Raw genomic sequence first — 17,452 nt, 5'->3', positions numbered from 1 at the left:
GGTCTTGCTTTGTTGTTCCCCAAGTAGCTGGGAATACATGCCTAGCTAATTTTTTTTTTTTTTTTTAATAGAGACAGGGTCTTGCTTTGTTGCCCAGGCTAGTCTCAAACTCCTGGCCTCAAATGATTCCATCTTGTCCTCCCAAAGTGCTAGGATTACAGCTGTCGAGCTGCTGCATCTATTCAAAAAAATTATTTTTACAACAAAACTTATTAGCACTTTTTTTTTTTTTGAGACAGAGTCTCGAGTTGTTGCCCAGTTAAGAGTGCAATGGCATCATAGCTCACAGCAACCTCCAACTCTTGGGTTCAAGCAATCCTCTTGCCTCAGTTTTTCTATTTTAGTAGAGACAAGGTCTCGTTTTTGCTTGGACTGGTCTCGAACTGGTGAGCTCAAGTAATCTACCCTCCTCAGCCTCCTGGAGTGCTAGGATTACAGGCCTAAACCACTGCTCCCAGCATTTAATAGCACTTCCTTTCATTGTACCTCGATGAGTTGGTGTTAAAATTTTTCCCTAAGCCACATACAGATAAGTTCACTTGCATTTCCTTTTTATTTGTACATTTTTATATTTAGATTGCTGATCTGTCTGTAGCTTATTCTTATTTATGGTGTGAAGAATGGCTTCAATATTATCTTTTTTCCAAGTGGCTAGTTTGACTGCTCAGAGAACAGTGGTGTTTACGACTAACTGACCACAACGAGTTACAGATTCTTTTGTTCCTTCTCCACTCCCACTGCCTCACTCTATTAGTCTTAAGAAAAAAAAAAAAAAAAAGCAAATGGCTATCTAGTTAGACAAACATTATTTATAAAAATAAAATGTCCACATATGTCTCAGTGACTTGAAATATCATATCACTTTAAATACGATGTTTCCATATGTAGTATTGCTATTTCTGAATATCATATCATATCACTGGCCTGTCTATTCACATGCCAATGTCTTGCTTTTTGAATTACAAAGAATTTCAAGTATATTTTGGTGTGTGGTAGGGCTAGACCCCCCCCTCAAAGTTTTTCACATTTAATGTGTTTTAATACTCTTGCATGTTTATTTTTCCAAATGAACTTCAATATTAACTAATTTGGTGCTACACCAAAAAATTTTCACTAGGATCTCATTAAATTTTTTAATTAACTTAGAAAGAAGTGACATCTTGACGATGAGATACTTTTATCAAGGACACATGGGGGCAGTGCCTGTGCCTCAGTGGGTAGGGCACTGGCCCCATATACCGAAGGTGGAGGGTTCAAACCTGGACTCGGCCAAACTGCAACAAAAAATAGCCGGGCCACTATAGTCCCAGCTAGTTGGGAGGCTGAGACAAGAGAGTCGCCTAAGCCCACCAGCTAGAGGTTGCTGTGGCATCATAGCACTCTACTGAGGGTAACAAAGTGAGACTCTTGTCTCTAAAAACAAAAACAAAAAACAGAGCAATAAAAACAAAGCTGGGGGCCGAGTAATAGCTTCCTCTCATCTGGGCACCGTGAGTCTGGGGAGATAAGACTCCAGGCATCTCTGGCTGGTGGGATCTGCCTATAATCATCCCTTTGAGGATACAGGGAGTCAGGGAGAGACGTCTGGACCCCAAGAGGAGGACAAAAACAGTGGAAAACTGGCACAGGAACTTAAAGAGCAAGAGGAAGTGAAAGGAAAATTAGGGCAAGGAAACAGATACAAGAAATCACTCATGAGGAAGAATCAGCAGAAAACTCCAGGCAACATGAAGAACCAGTCCAGAACAACCCCTCCAAGGGACCATGAGATAGCTACTGCAGAGGATTCCACCTATAAAGAAATGTTAGGAATGACAGAAAGGGAATTTAGAATACACATGATGAAAACAATGAAGGAAACTGCTAATAAAGTGGAAAATAACCAAAAGGAAATCAAAAACAGAATCAAATAAGAGATGAACGATATGAAGAATATAGAAAGAATATAGCAGAGCTGAAGGAACTGAAGCAGTCAATTAGGGAACATAAAGATGCAATGGAAAGTATCAGCAACAGGTTAGACCATGCAGAAGAAAGAATTTCAGAGGTAGAAGACAAAGTTCTTGAGATAACTCAGATAGTAAAAGAGGCAGAAAAGAAGAGAGAGAAAGCAGAACGTTCCCAGAATTATGGGACCTTCTGAAGCGTTCCAACTTACAAGTTATAGGAATCGCAGAAGGGGAAGAAGAATGCCCCAGAGGAATGAAAGCCATACTAGAGAATATTATAAAAGAAAATTTCCCAAATATCACCAAAGATTCTGACACACTGCTTTCAGAGGGATATCGGACCCCAGGTCGCCTCAACTCTAACCGAGCTTCTCCAAGACACATTGTGATGAACCGGTCCAAAGTCAAGACAAAAGAAAAGATTCTGCAAGCTGCCAAAAGGAAGCGCCAGTTGACCTACAGGGGCAAATCCATCAGAGTGACTGCAGACTTCTCTAATGAAACTTTCCAAGCAAGAAGACAATGGTCATCTACTTTTAATCTACTTAAACAGAACAATTTCCAGCCCACAATTTTGTACCCTGCTAAGCTAAGCTTTAAAATTGGCAGAGAAATCAAATCATTTAGAGATATACAAACATTGAGGAAATTCGCCACAACAAGACCAGCTCTACAGGAAATACTTTAACCTCTTCTACACACTGACCACCACAATGGATCAGCAGCAAAGCAAAAACTCAGAAATTAAAGGACAGAACCTAACCTCCACACTTATGCAAAAGATAAAACTAAGCAATGGACTCTCACAAAATGAGATGAATAGAATACTACCACACTTATCAATTATCTCAATAAATGTTAATGGCTTGAATTCCCCACTGAAGAGACACAGATTGGCTGACCGGATTAAAAAACACAAGCCATCCATTTGCTGTCTGCAAGAAACACACCTGGCTTCAAAAGACAAATTAAAGCTCGAGTCAAGGGTTGGAAAACAATTTTTCAGGCAAATGGAACTCAGAAGAAAAGAAGAGTTGCAATCTTATTTTCAGATACATGCGGATTTAAAGCAACTAAAGTCAAAAAAGACAAAGACGGTCACTTTATATTGGTCAAGGGAAAAATACAACAAGAAGATGTTTCAATTCTAAATATTCAAGGCACCCAATTTAAATGCTCCCAGATTCTTGAAACAGACCTTACTAAGTCGGAGCAATATGATATCTGATAATACCATAATAACAGGAGACTTTAACACTCCTCTTACAGAGCGGGACAGATCGTCTAAAGAGAAATTAAACAAAGATATGAGAGATTTAAATGAGACCCTAGAACAACTGTGCTTGATAGACGCATATAGAACACTCCATCCCAAAGATAAAGAATACACATTCTTCTCATCACCCCATGGAACATTCTCCAAAATTGATCACATCCTGGTACACAAAACAAATATCAACAGAATCAAAAGAACTGAAATTTTACCTTGTATCTTCTCAAGACCATAAGGGACTAAGGGTGGAACTCAACTCTAACAAAAACGTTCGACCCCACACAAAGACATGGAAATTAAACACCCATTTAATAACAGACGGGTGCTGGAAGAAATTAAACAGGAAATTATTAACTTCCTTGAGCATAACAACAATGAAGACACAAGCTACCAAAACCTGTGGGATACTGCAAAAGCAGTTTTGAGAGGAAAATTTATGGCTTTAGATGCCTACATTCGAAAAACAGAAAGAGAGCGCATCAACAAACTCACAAGCCATCTTATGGAGTTGGAAAAAGAAGAACAATCTAAGCCTAATGTTAGTAGAAGAAAACTCCAAAATCAAATCAGAGATCAATGAAATTGAAAACAAAAGAATCATTCAGAAAATTAATGAAACAAGGAGTTGGTTTTTTGAAAAAATTAATAAAATAGATAAACCATTGGCCAGACTAATGAGAAATAGAAAAGTAAATTCTCTAGTAACCTCAATCAGAAATGATAAAAGGGAAATAACAACTGATCCCACAGAGATACAAGAGATCATCTCTGAATACTACCAGAAACTCTATGCCCAGAAATTTGACAACGTGAAGGAAATGGATCAGTATTTGGAATCACAAACTCTCCCTAGACTTAGCCAGGAAGAAATAGAGCTCCTGAACAGACCAATTTCAAGCACTGAGATTAAAGAAACAATAAAAAATCTTCCAACCAAAAATGCCCTGGTCCAGATGGCTTCACACCAGAATCTTTCAAACCTTCAAGGAAGAGCTTATTCCTGTACTGCAGAAATTATTCCAAAAAATTGAGGAAGAAGGAATCTTCCCCAACACATTCTATATGAAGCAAACATTACCCTGATACCAAAACCAGGAAAAGACCCAACCAAAAAGGAGAATTTCAGACCAATCTCATTCATGAATATAGATGCAAAAAATTCTCAACAAAATCCTAGCCAACAGATTACAGCTTATCATCAAAAAAGTCATACATCATAATCAAGTAGGTTTCATCCCAGGGATGCAAGGCTGGTTTAACATACGCAAGTCCATAAACATTATCCACCATATTAACAGAGGCAAAAATAAAAATCATATGATCCTCTCAATAGATGCAGAAAAAGCATTTGATACATCCTTTTCTTTTTTTTTGTAGAGACAGAGTTTCACTTTATCGCCCTCAGTAGAGTGGCGTCACACAGCTCACAGCAACCTCCAACTCTTGGGCTTCTGCGATTCTCCTGCCTCAGCCTCCCGAGTAGCTGGGACCACAGGCGCCTGCCACAACGCCTGGCTATTTTTTTGTTGCAGTTTGGCAGGGGCCGGGTTTGAACCCGCCACCCTCGGTATATGGGGCCGGCGCCCTGCTCACTGAGCCACAAGCGCCGCCCGATATATCCTTTTCCTTTTTTATTTTTTTTTGATACATCCTTTTCTAATTAGAACACTGAAGAGTATAGGCATAGGTGGCACTTCTTAAACTGATTGAAGGTATCTATGACAAACCCCCAGCTAATATTTTACTGAATGGAGTAAAACTGAAAGCTTTTCCTCTGAAAACTGGAACCAGACAAGGTTGTCCTCTGTCACCTTTACTATTCAACGTAGTGCTGGAAGTTCTAGCCAATACAATTAGGCAAGACAAGGAAATAAAGGGAATCCAAATGGGATCAGAGGAGGTCAAACTGTCCCTCTTTGCTGATGACATGATCTTATACTTAGAGAATCCCAAAGATTCAACCACAAGACTCCTAGAAGTCATCAAAAAATACAGTAATGTTTCAGGATATAAAATCAATGTCCACAAGTCAGTAGCCTTTGTATATGCCAATAACAGTCAAGATGAGAAACTAATTAAGGACACAACTCCATTCACCATAGTTTCAAAGAAAATGAAATACCTAGGAGTATACCTAACGAAGGAGGTGAAGGACCTCTATAAAGAAAATTATGAAATCCTCAGAAAGGAAACAGCAGAGGATTTTAACAAATGGAAGAACACACCATGCTCATGGATGGGCAGAATCAACATTGTTAAAATGTCTATACTTCCCAAAGCAATCTACCTATTCAATGCCATTCCTATCAAAATACCAACATCATACTTTCAAGAATTGGGAAAAATGATTCCGCGTTTTGTATGGAACCAGAAAAAAACCCGTATAGCTAAGGCAGTTCTTAGTAATAAAAATAAAGCTGGGGGCATCAGCATACCTGATTTTAGTCTATACTACAAAGCCATAGGGGTCAAGACAACATGGTACTGGCACAAAAACAGAGACACAGACACTTGGAATCGAATAGAAAACCAAGAAATGAAACTAACATCTTACAATCACCTAATCTTCGATAAACCAAACAAGAACATACCTTGGGGGAAAGACTCCCTATTCAATAAATGGTGCTGGGAGAACTGGATGTCTACATGTAAAAGACTGAAACTGGACCCACACCTTTCTCCACCCACAAAAATTGATTCAAGATGGATAAAGCACTTAAATTTAAGGAATGAAAGAATAAAAATCCTTAAAGAAAGCATAGGAAAAACACTGGAAGATACTGGCCTGGGGAAAGACTTCATGAAGAAGACTGCCATGGCAATTGCAACAACAACAAAAATAAACAAATGGGACTTCATTAAACTGAAAAGCTTTTGTACAGCTAAGGAGACAACAACCAAAGCAAAGAGACAACCTACACAATGGGAAAGGATATTTGCACATTTTGAATAAGACAAAAGCTTTATAACTAGGATCTATAGAGAACTCACAAACATATAAAAAAATGTTCATCATCCCTATCTATTAGAGAAATGGAAATCGAAACCACCCTGAGATACCATCTAACCCCAGTGAGAATGGGCCACATCACAAAATCTCAAAACTGCAGATGCTGGCGTGGATGTAGAGAGAAGGGAACACTTTTACACTGCTGTTGGGACTGCAAACTAGTACAACCTTTCTGGAAGGAAGTATGGAGAAACCTCAAAGCACTCAAGCTAGACCTCCCATTTGATCCTGCAATCCCATTACTGGGCATCTACCCAGAAGGAAAAAAATCCTTTTATCATAAGGACACTTGTACTAGACTGTTTATTGGCAGCTCAGTTTACAATCGCCAAAATGTGGAAACAGCCTAAATGCCCACCAACCCAGAAATGGATTAACAAACTGTGGTGTATGTATACCAAGGAATACTATTCAGCTATTAAAAAAAATGGAGACTTTACATCCTTTGTATTAACCTGGATGGTAGTGGAAGACATTATTCTTAGTAAAGCATCACAAGAATGGAGAAGCATGAATCCTATGTACTCAATTTTGATATGAGGACAATTAATGACAATTAAGGTCATGGGGGGGGGGAGGAAAAGCAGAGAGAGGGAAGGAGGGAAGGGGTGGGGTCTTGGTGTGTGCCACACCTTCTGGGGGCAAGACATGATTGCAAGAGGGACTTTACCTAACAAATGCAATCAGTGTAACCTGGCTTATTGTACCCTCAATGAATCCCTAACAATAAAAAATAAATAAATAAAAAAACAAAGCTGGGGGCATCACCATACCAGATTTTAGGCTGTATTACAAGGCCGCAGTGGTCAAGACAGCATGGTACTGGCACAAAAATAGAGACACAGACACTTGGAATGGAAAAGAAAACCAGGAAATGAAACTAACATCTTACAACCACCTAATCTTGGATAAACCAAACAAGAATATACCTTGGGGGAAAGACTCCCTATTCAATAAATGGTGCTGGGACAACTGGATATCCACGTGTAAAGACTGAAACTGGGCCTGTATCTTTCTCCACTCACAAAAATTGATTCAAGATGGATAAAGAACTTAAATTTAAGGCATGAAACAATAAAAATCCTCAAAGAAAGCTTAGGGAAAACAGTGAAAGGTATCAACCCGGGGAAAGACTTCATGAAGAAGACTGCTATGGCAATTGCAACAACAACAAAAATAAACAAATGGGACTTCATTAAACTGAAAAGCTTCTGTACAGCTAAGGAGACAACAACCAAAGCAAAGAGACAACCTACACAATGGGAAAGGATATTTGCATATTTTGAATCAGACAAAAACTTGATAACTAGGATCTATAGAGAACTCAAATTAATCCACATGAAAAAAGCCAAGAATCCCATATATCCAAGAGACATGAATAGAACCTTCTCTAAAGACAGACGAATGGCTAACAAACATATGAAAAAATGTTCATCATCCCTATCTATTAGAGAAATGCAAATCAAAACCACCCTGAGATACCATGTAACCCCAGCGAGAATGGCCCACATGACAAAATCTCAAAACTGCAGATGCTAGCGTGGATGTGGAGAGAAGGGAACACTTTTACACTGCTGGTGGGACTGCAAACTAATACAATCTTTTAAAATGGAAGGAAGTATGGAGAACCCTCAAAGAACTCAAGCTAGATCTCCCATTTGATCCTGCAATCCTATTACTGGGCATCTATCCAGAAGGAAAAAAAATCCTTTTATCATAAGGACACTTGTACTAGACTGTTTATTGCAGCTCAATTTACAATCGCCAAAATGTGGAAACAGCCTAAATGCCCACTTTTATCATAAGGACACTTGTACTAGACTGTTTATTGCAGCTCAATTTACAATTGCCAAAATGTGGAAACAGCCTAAATGCCCACCAACCCAGAAATGGATTAACAAGCTGTGGTATATGTATACCATGTAATCCTATCTAGCCATTGAAAAAAAAATGGAGACTTTATAGCTTTTGTATTAACCTGGATGGAAGTGGAACACATTATTCTTAGTAAAACATCACAAGAATCTAGACACATGGATCCTATGTACTCAGTTTTGATATGAGGACAATTAAGACAATTAAATTAAGGTCACGGTGGGAGTGGGGGAAGGGGAGAGCAGAGAGAGAAAGAAGGAGGGAGGGGTGGGGCCTTGGTGTGTGCCACACTTTTTAGGGGCAAGACATGATTGTAAGAGCGACTTTACCTAACAAATGCAATCAGTGTTAACCTGGTTTCTTGTACTCTCAATGAATCCCCAACAATAAAGAATACTGCTTCCCCGAAAATAAGACAGTGTCTTATATTAAGTTTTGCTCCCAAAGATGCGCTAGGTCTTATTTTCAGGGGACGTCTTATCTTTCCTGTACGTAGATCTTATTTTCGGAGGATGTCTTATTTTCGGGGAAACAGGGTAATAATAATAATAATAATGAAAAAAAAACCCCAAAACACATGGATGTCTTTCCATTTGTTTAATCTACCTCTGTCTTTCAGGAATGTTTTTTATCGTTTGCTCCACATAAGTTGTTTTATTTTTTGTTGAAAGCAATTCCTTGGAAATTTAAGTATAAGCCAAATATCCCCCTATTCGAAAAGCTTAGGACCAGAAGTGTTTCATATTTTGGAATATTTGCTTCTTTGGGATGGGACCCAAGTCTAAATACAAAATTCATTTAGGTGTTGGGCATGGTGACTCACACCTATAATTACAGCATTTTGGGCAGCCAAGGCAGGAAGATCACTTGAGCCTGGGCAACATAGTAAGACCCTATCCTAAAAAATAGTAAAATTAGCCAGGCATGGTAGAGCATGCTTATAGTCACAACTACTCAGTAGGCAGAGCCAGGAAGGTCACTGGAGCCAAGGAGTTGGAGGCTGCAGGCGGATGAGATCATAACATTGTATTCCAGTGAATAATAGAGACCCTATCTCAAAAACCAAAAATTCATGTATACTTCATACAAACTACACACATAGCCTGAAGGTAATTTTATGCAATTATCTTTTATAATTTTGTGCTTGAAACAAAGTTTGTCAACATTTGAGCCATCCAACAGCAAAGGTATCACTATCTCAGCCACCCACACAGTCTGTTTCAAATTTTAGAGCATTATGGACTTCAGGTGTTTGAATTAGGGATGCTCAACCTGTTATCGTGTTATTGTTGCTATTATAAATGTAACTGTTCTCTTTTGTTCTATTGTCTTAACTGGCTTTTTTTTGGCACATAAAGATTTATTCATTTATTTCCTATCTTGATGAATTATTTTGAGGTAGTTCTGTTACTGATTTTCTGGGGCTTTTCAGAAAAACAATCATCACTAACTTTTATTTCTTCTTTCCTCATTGTTATGCCTCTATGGCTCATATTTCTCTATGATCTTAAACCCTGAGAAATGGGCATCCTTATTTTGTTCCTGTGCATGATATCTTTTATTAAGAATCTAACTTTAGGATTAAGGACTATGTATATGTATTAATGAGAAGAAAATTATGTTGAAGTATCTATTCCTACTTTCTCACAAGTTTTTATTAGGAAGAAGTATTGAATTTTGCCACAGGGGTTTTTTTGTTCTCTAAAGAGAACATGATTTTTCTCTTTACACCTATTAACATGGTGAATTATATAGATTCCCAAATAATGAATGACCGTATATTTCTTTTTTTTTTTTTTTTGGTTTTTGGCAGGGGCTAGGTTTGAACCCACCACCTCCAGCATATGGGACTGACACCTTACTCCTTGAGCCACAGGTGCCGCCCATGACCGTATATTTCTAACATAAACCTTACATCAAGATGTATTTTTTTATTATGCTATAAGACATTATACATAAATATTAGGGTCTTGCATTATATTCATGTAAAACATATAAAATTTACTTGTAATTACTATTTTAAAACTTAATCAGTTTTTGAAATGAGCATTATTTTTATTTTATTTTATTATTTTTTTTAAGAGACAGTTTCACTTTCTTGCCCTTAGAGCACCAGCTCATAGCAACCTCCAGCTCTTGGGCTTAGGCAATTCTCTTGCCTCAGCCTCCCAAGTAGCTGGGGCTACAGGCGCCCGCCACAATGCCTGGATATTTTTGTTGCAGTTTGGCCAGGGCCAGGTTCGAACCTGCCACCCAGTATATGGGGGCTGGCACCCTATTCACTGAGCCACAGGCGCTGCCCTTCCCCCCTTTTTCTTGAGACAAGAGTCTTTGTCACTCTCAGTAGAGTGCTGTCGTGTCACAGCTCACAGCAACCTCTAACTCTTGGGCTTAAGCTACTCTCTTGCCTCAGCCTCCCAAGTAGCTGGGACTACATGTGTCTGCTACAATGCCCAGCTATTTGTTGCAGTTGTCATTTAGCTGGCCTGGGCCAGGTTCAAACCCACCAGCCTCGATGCATATGGCCGGCGCCATAACCACTGTGCTACAGTCGCTGACCCAGGCCAAGGTCTTCTAATTTTAGTGTTTCTTTTTATTTCTTCTTGCATTTCCTAGAATTTATACACAGATTGTTGCTGTAATTTTGGGTGTATATACATTACATCTTTGTTGTGAATCTTGATTTTTAGCACTATAAATTCTTCCTTTGTCTTATTTAATGCATTTTTGGTTTGACATCTTGTACTGCTAATCTTGCTTTCTTGTGGTTTCCATTCGCCTGGTTTATCTTTGCCTGTCCCCTTTTTTTTTTTTCCTGTCTGGGCTGGGTTTGAACCCACTACCTCCAACATATAGGGCCAGTGCCCTACTCCTCTGAGCCACAGGCACTGCCCTGTCCCTTTAATTTTAGCCTTTGTGAGGTCTGTTGTTATAAAGTTGGGTTTTGCTTTTTGAGCCAATTTAAAAAATCTTTCTCTTTTGACTAGGTAGAGAAATTTCATTCATATGACTGATATATTTCATCTCCATTCTGTCTTATTATTTTATAACAGTATCCTACCATGTTTTCCCCATGCCAGGATGGTTTTCTCTGTCCCTTTAAACATTTTTCTAAGTGTTTAAAAGGTTTGATTCCTCCCCCCCACCCCGAGTGCTTATCTTTGTATTAACATCTTTTACAGTACCTACTTATCTTTTTTCTTACCTAATCTTTTCTAATTGGTCTTTTTTTTTTTTTTTGAGACAGAGTCTTACTATGTCACCCTGGGTAGCGCCGTGGAGTCACAGCTCACGGCAACCTCAAACTCTTTGGCTTAAGTAATTCTCTTGCTTCAGCTTCCCAAGTAGATGGGACTATCGTGCCCGCCACAATGCCTGGCTATTTTTTGGTTGTAGTTCTTGTTGTTTGGCAGGCCCGGGTTGGGTTTGAACCCGCAAGCTCTGGTGTATGTGGCTGGTGCCCTAGTCGCTGAGCTACTGCTGCCAAGCCTGGTCTTTCTTTTTTAAATGGTATTCTCTAACCTCCTTATAATAAACTAAAATCATTAATCTTACCAGTTTTCATTTCTCTCTCCCCTCCGTTATTTTTAGTTGCAATCTTTCTACTTTGTCTGAACACATAAGTATGTTTATGTACTATTCTATTATACGTGTTCCTACTAGTGGTTTTACTCTTAGCTCAAAATGAAATACAAAATACTGTCAATCTTTCTGCAGGAAATTTCCCAAACATCTTTTTTGTTGTTGTTGTTGCAGTTTGGCCGTGGCCGGGTTCGAACCCACCACCCTCGGTATATGGGGGCAGGGAGTCACAGGCGCCGGCCCTCCCAAACACCTTTTAGATAAAGCTAATTTCTTGCGAGTTTCCTTAGGAAAGGTGAGGACAGTATTCCGAGTTCTTGCATGTTCAAAACTGTTTTTTCTATAGTCTTGATACTTGAAGGACAGTTGGCTGCAGACAAAATCCTTGGTTAGCAGTTACTTTTCTTATGCTACTCTACCGTCATGCTTTGCATGTTGCTTTTGAGAAATCTGATAACAGTAATTCATTCTTTTTTTTGAGACAGGAATCTCACTTTATCACCCTCGGTAGTCACGGCTCACAGCAACCTCCAATTCCTGGGCTTAAGCGATTCTCTTGCCTCAGCCTCCCAAGTAGCTGGGACTACAAGCGCCTGCCACAATGCCCAGCTATTTTTTTTGTTGCAGTTTGGCTGAGGCTGGGTTCAAATCTGCCACCCTCAGTATATGGGGCCAGCGCACCCTACTCACTGAGCCACAGACGCTGCCCTCTAATTATCTTATCTCTGTAAGTCATTGTCTTTTTGCCTGACAACTCTCAGAATTTTACTGTTATCTTTACAGTCATACAGTTTTTTGTTGTTTATTTTTTGAGTCAAAGCCTCAAGCTGTCACCCTGGGTAGAGTGTTATGGCATCACAGCTCACAGTAACCTCCAACTCCTGGGCTCAAGTGATTCTCCTGCCTCTGCCTCCAAAGTAGCTGGGACTACAGGCACCCGACACAAGGCCTGGCTATTTTCCGGTTGCAGCCATCGTTGTTTGGTGGGCCTGGGCTGGATTTGAACCCACCAGCTCAGGTGTATGTGGCTGGTATCTTAGCTGCTTGAGCCACAGGTGCCAAGCCTACAGTCATACGGTTTTACTATGATTTATCCTGGAATGCATCTTCTCATATGAACTTCTGCTGTATAAATTCAGGTCTCCTTTCACTTTCAGAAATTTTTCTTGGGTTCACTTTTAATATTATTTTTCTTCTTAAAGAACATGAATTACACACATTTTCTTTGTGATCAGTCTTCCATTTCAACTTTCTGTCAATTAAAAAAAATCTCATTCTCTTGTTTTCCTGCTTTTCCATACCTTTTATTAAATTTGCATTTGAATGTGTCCCGTGGGAAACTTTAGTTTTCATTAGTGGTATAATTTTGTTTTTTCTTCTGGAGTTTAATCTATTTTTAGTTCCTTCTTCATGTTTTTTGTTCCTTTCTGTTCTGAATTTTTTAATTTCAAAATGTTTCTTAATGTTGCTTTTCATATCTCCAAACACTGGCTATAAGATGTTTATTTTCACTTTTAGACTTATGTTGACTTTCTCCTGCTTTGTGCTGTGTGTGTGTTTTTTTCTTTTTGGATGGGTAGATTTTCATTAGCTAAAATGTTTGATTCACAATTTTCTGCTTATTCTTACAGTAGTTCTGTATGAATGTGATCCATTTTTTCCCTTTCTATATATTCATGGAGAGAATTCCTAGTTCCAAGACACTCTCTGAGTTTAGTTTTTTCTTTCTTTTCCTCTTCCTTCTTTTTCTTCATTGTCTTACCTCCAAGGCTCTGTGTCTTTACCCTCTCCCAATGAAGCAATGCTTATAATTTAAGAATATCAATTCTGGTACTGCTTATTTGAAGTCCTTCTCTATAGCTGGAACTATGAAATATTATACTCTGGACCTGTGTTCAGTGTGTTGGAACTTCGTATGGATTTTTCTCTTTCTTGGGGGTGATTTTTAATACTTCACGTATTTAGTTTATTTCTCTACTTGTAAGTACGTATTACCTTTTTACTTATAGGTAGAGAAATGAAGCAAATTGACGAATTTAATTCTTATTATTTCCCTACTTTTAAGTAACGTGAACATTGTGGTGATCTGTTGCCTGGTAACGCTGAAGGGATGTGTGGCATGTGATTTATATGTGCCTCTTGTTAGGTTTATAGGAGGATGGGTAGGAAAGCTAGGGCTGCCGCTATTATTCTCCCGACATGAAAATCTACAAATACACATTAAGTAGTATATTAAAAATCACTTTAAATATACAGTAGAAACCCAGCGAGGTGACCATTGAAGGGGCTGTAACACACAGGCCAACATATGAAGGCAGCCAACATAAGGAACTGGGCCAGCTGTATGTGGTACATATTCAGTCTGTGAAAATTAGATCAACTTAAGAAACTGGACAATGTAGGAAGGTGGTCAACTATGGAGGGTCTACTGTACTGCTTTTGTCATTTTTTGAAACACTTATTATCAGATTCAGGTTTTATATCACCTAACACAGTTTTCCACAATAAGTTGTCTTTCCATCTAATTTGCTTCAGAAACACATTTTTGTCCTATAGGAGTTTATTTGTAAATACCTTGGACCATTTTTGTTAGTGATCTGTGAAACAACTGTTATGATTACTATCACAACTCATATTTATAGCATGCTTAGCTTGTGTTAGGTACATTCTAAGGACTTAATCTGTAGCAACACATTTAACTCCTGCAATGCGTATTACCCCTATTTTACAGAAGCAGCAGCAGTAGCTCAAATAGGCTAAGCAACTCTCGCAAGATTACAAAGCTACAATGAGCACTAATGGGTCACTGGAATAATCTTAAATTTTAACTTCCCTTCTGTTTTTTTCTTAATATTGTGTCAGTCAGCTAACCTCCGTAAGCACAGAAAACTATATCAGGTAATGTGCCCGCTTCAACATTTTTACTGTTCAAAATAAACCTGAAAATTGTTATCTGATGACTACTGAAGACTTTGAACGTAAGGTAATGGAATGGAAACCTTGCCTTATATTTGGGTGTAAATAGCAACTCCTTATTCATCACAAAGGAAGCCAATAGATAATGTCTAAAATTCACACAATAAATAAGCCTAATATTTAGAATTACAGAGATAGACAAAAAGAGCTAAAAGAATGAAAGTAGTTGTCTCACCAGAGCTGAAGTGGAATGAGAAAAGGACTGTTGCAACGCACCCTTTTGGGGAGTAGTTACAGCTTTGTTTAATATTGTACCATACAGTGCGTATATTACTCTTATAAGAATGAAAGTTCTTATAAACTATACAGTAACTTTTAAAAATTAAATGGGGGCAGTGCCTGTGGCTCAAAGGAGTAAGGCACCGGCCCCATATGCTGGAGGTGGTGGGTTCAAACCCAGCCCTAGCCAAAAAAAAAAAAAAAAGACAAGCCAAGAAAAAGATAGGATTTAAAAAAAAAATAGAAATAAATTAAAAAAATTAAACTGGTAAAATTTGAGAGATTGATGACATCTGCTATTGGCAAACACTTATGTGGGAGAAATAGTGCTCATTTATACTTGGTAGAAAGGTAAGCCTGTACCATCTTTTTGAAAAGTGATTTGGCATTGCTTATGAAAACTAAAATGAGTATGGCCTTTTGACCAAGTTATTCCACTTTTAGGAATCTATCCTTCAGAAATACTTGTACAAGCACATAAGAGTCTACGTAGAAAGATCTTTCCTAACGTAATTATATAAAGGAGAAAAACTGGAGATACAAACACCAGTAGATGAAAGATTAGCAACAGGTAAATATGGAGTGGAAAAGCAAATCATAAAATACAATATAAATATAGTATAGTCACAAAATAATAGCATGATAAAATGTAATATGATCATCTACTTTTTATTAAAAGAAACTGCACTGGCGTAGGCAACATAGGTAGATATATCTTTTTACTTATATGTGCATTCAGAAACATCCTAGAAAGAACATATAACAAAGCTTTTAACAGAGTGGGTGGGATGGGAAGATGAATCTACCTTTTCTGTATTTATTTTCTTTTTCTAAACAGCACATTATGTTTATAATGAAAAATAAAACAACAAGTTTTTATAGTGACAAAACATAAGAAGGGATCACAAATCACAGAATTTCACTTTCCAGCGGTAATCACCTAGAAAATCTTCCTCACTATGAAGTCTACAAAGAAATTAAAGGGTATACCCATTATCTTACGATATAATCAACCACGAGTTCCAATAAAATTGTAAATTTCTCTAGGAAAAATCACAGAAAATATTTGAGATTTTAAATACAGGTGTAAGTATACAAACAGCTAATAATATCATGTATGATTTTGGTATACATGTATAATTTCAGTAACTCAGCAATAATCAACTCTTCCCTATCCAAACCAATTAGGAGCAGTGGCTCACATAATTTTCAAAGTTTTATATTTAGCCATGGAATATATGTTTTCTAAAACCTTAAATTTGATGCTCACATGAGATCACAAAATTCAAAATAGAAATACAGAAATTAATAGACACTCTGTGATGACTAAATTTAGTAGGAGCTAAAGAGCTGTTTAGTACCTACAGGACTTTTTCTCATTCCACCATCACGATGGAAAGCAGAGTCTGGTACAGTGATAAAACTCATTAACATAATCAGAAATGCCTTCATTCTTTCTAACTTTACTATTATGAGGAAAAGATATGGTAAAGATATGTGCTTACTGGGTTTTTGTTTTCTACAATTTCAGTATGAATGACTAAATTCATGTCAATGTTACCACCAAGAAGAAACTGAAAGCAATAATATTCTCAATAACTCACTTAAACAAACTGAAAAATACCCAGGAGAAGACAACAGTCTATGTAATAATATTCTAAGGTTTAAAGCAACAGTGAACAGAAGGAAGATATTCTTTGGTCCATAAAAAAATATAAATTTCTACCACTTTGGGTTCAACTTCTGGTTCTATCACTGTTAAGACTTTGAGTGTGACAGGTAACATGGGTCTCAGTTTCCCTCTCTTCTTTTTTTTTTGTAGAGACAGAGTCTCACTCCATGGCTCTCGGTAGCTCACAGCAACCTCCAACTCCTGGGGTTAAGCGATTCTCTTGCCTCAGCCTCCCGAGTAGCTGGGACTACAGGCGCCTGCCACAACATCCGGCCATTTTTTGGTTGCAGTTCGGCTGGGGCCGGGTTTGAACCCGCCACCCTCGGTATATGGGGCCGGCACCCTACCGACTGAGCCACAGGTGCAATCCCCCCCCCCTCTAAATAAGCAAAACATTACTTACCACACAGGAAGGATGTATGATAAAATAATTCACATGAATGGACTTTCAACTCTTCAGAATAAAGCTATGAATCCTTAAGCATGTACCTGAAAAGCTAATTAAAAATAAGATGACAATATCAAAATGAAGCCTGGATCACACATGGCCTAGAGGGTCTATGAGATCATCATCAGCTATCAATTTTACCCCAAATAACAGCATTCATACTAAATCTGGGTCTGTAGTAAAACTGTTTAGGCAATCAAATAAGATCATTAACATGGTAATGTAGAAAAAGCAAGTTTACATGGGTTATTCAGTTTCATGTTGATTTGATACAACCTAAAAACACTTGATATAAAAAAATACTTGAGGGGAGAGCAGAGAGAGAGAAAGGAGGAGGGAGGGGTGGGGAAAGGAAGAGCAGAGAGAGGGAAGGAGGGAGGGGAGTGGGGCCTCGGTGTGTGCCACACCTTTTGGGGCAAGACACGATTGCAAGAGGGACTTTACCTAA

General features: G+C 38.2%; 1 protein-coding gene across 7 annotated transcripts in view; it reads right to left on the bottom strand.

Moving 5' to 3' along the window:
- The window catches only part of MBTD1 (mbt domain containing 1), a 93,713-nt gene that overhangs the window by 70,824 nt on the left and 5,437 nt on the right, over nucleotides 1–17,452 (bottom strand). For all 7 annotated transcript variants that reach the window (XM_053570464.1, XM_053570465.1, XM_053570463.1 and 4 more), the window contains exon 3: nucleotides 16,960–17,053. The gene's annotated coding sequence lies outside the window, so the exon portion shown is untranslated. The remainder of the gene's footprint in view (nucleotides 1–16,959; nucleotides 17,054–17,452) is intronic.

Source organism: Nycticebus coucang, chromosome 18 (genome assembly GCF_027406575.1).
Source record: "Nycticebus coucang isolate mNycCou1 chromosome 18, mNycCou1.pri, whole genome shotgun sequence".
NCBI lineage: Eukaryota > Metazoa > Chordata > Mammalia > Primates > Lorisidae > Nycticebus > Nycticebus coucang.
The sequence above is the reverse complement of the archived record's forward strand: the minus strand, read 5'-3'. Positions and strand labels throughout refer to the sequence as shown.